This window comes from Heterocephalus glaber, unplaced genomic scaffold (genome assembly GCF_053883595.1).
Source record: "Heterocephalus glaber isolate CG9 unplaced genomic scaffold, H.glaber_assembly_v1.0 deba00001481, whole genome shotgun sequence".
Lineage (NCBI taxonomy): Eukaryota > Metazoa > Chordata > Mammalia > Rodentia > Bathyergidae > Heterocephalus > Heterocephalus glaber.
The window spans coordinates 13,347,805-13,349,632 of NW_028258317.1; positions in this window are offsets into that span (position 1 = coordinate 13,347,805).

A 1,828-nucleotide genomic window follows, 5' to 3' on the forward strand; every position below is an offset into this window, starting at 1 on the left:
GTTCTAGTATATATTTTATGCAGGGGAGCTAAAACTCCAAGGGGTGAAGAAATTAGTTAAGTTAGGACAGGTAGACATTCAACTAGAGACCTCATGGAGAGTAACTAATATGAATGACAGTGGGCTGGTGGAGTGAGCTTGGGCCTTTGTGCTGTCCCTTCTGAGTACAGACTGGCCTCTGCAGCCAGGTGTAGTTGTGCTCACCTGTAATCCCAGATACTCAGGAAGTTGAGGCAGGAGGATCACAAATTCCAGACCATCTTGGGATGCTGTCTCAAGAAAATGAAAAGGGGAAAGGGGGAAAGGAAGGAAGGGAAAAGGAAAAGAAGAGAATAGAAGGAAAAAATGCAAACAAAGCTTTTGTAAGTAAGGAGGGGAAGAGGGTCTGAAGGAGGAGAGAGAAAGGGAAAAAAAGAATCAAGGAACATCATGTACAAGTACAAATTCCATATGACAAATGCCATCATTATGTACACCTAAAATGTACCAATAAAATTAATTTTAAGAAAAGAAAAAGGGTCTGGATGTGGTGGCGCACATCTGTAATCCCAGCACCTGGGAGGCTGAGGCAGGAGGTTTGCTGTGAGTTTGAGGCCAGCTTGGGCTGCATAGTGAGTTTGAGGCCAGCCTGAACTACATTGTGAGACCCTTTCTCAAAAAAAAAAAAAAAAAATACAGGGATGGGGAGGTAGCTCAGTGTGAAGACTGTGAGGTGAATTCCCAGTACCAAAATAAAATGAAACAAAATAAGTAAAAAAAGAATAAACTATCCTCCGCAAAGAAAAGTTTGGTTTTAGGACAGATTTGGACATGATAAGAAAGGAATTCTGAAAATAAAAGAATTCACTGGTTACTTATATAGGTCAGTGTTTCCCACACTGTGGTACACATACCACCGAGACAGTGAAGATAATTTTGGATAAAATATCTTTTATGCTAATAGTTTGGTATTTTAATGTGTCTTAGAATAAATATAATTTGTTATATCAAAACCTATGAGGGCTGGGGTTTAGCTCAGTGCTTCCACCGCCTACCCCTTGGGCGCAAGGACCTGAGTTTGATCTCCACTACCAAAACCAAAAAACAAAAACCTGTGATTTCACAGGTGATATTATTGGCTTTCTACTTATAGCAATGATATAAAAATTTCATTTTAAATACTTAGAGTAATCAGGAATTTATTTAAAATATTAAATGACTAATAATACAGGAAATGTTATTACAAGAATATGGCAAAGCTCAGGAAGATGGAGTGTTAATGATTGGAATGTTTGGGAACTGCTTCCCTGAGGCAGGGAATAAGGTGGGTTGATTCACAGACAAATGAGTTCAGGGCCAGGGATGTAGCTCAGTGGTTCTGCTCCCTGCCTTGCAAGCGCAAGGTCCTGAGTTCGATCCCCGGTTCCAAAAACCATCAAACAAACAAAAACCAAGCAAACAGACAAGTGAGTTCAGAATGCTAGATAGGCGAAGGGAACACAGTAGAGCTGTTGGGGGATTTGGTTCCAGTTCCATTTCCACTAAGTCTAGGCGACACTGGTTTCTCTCTGGGTCCCCATTTATCTATAAAATGACCCCAATTCCCTGCTTATCTTTGTTATTTGATGGATCTACTGTCACGACTTGTCACTACTGAGATTATGAACAATCAGAATAGCTCCCATGTTAAAATCCGCTTCATGCTGGGCGATGTGCTGGATACCTTCCCCAAGTCACCATTCCTACATCTCAGAAGAGCCTTACAGTTACAGTGGGTTACAGTGCCTGTTCTAGATGTGAAGGAGTTGAGGCTGGGAGACTTAAGTTACCTGTCCAAGCCCACAAAACC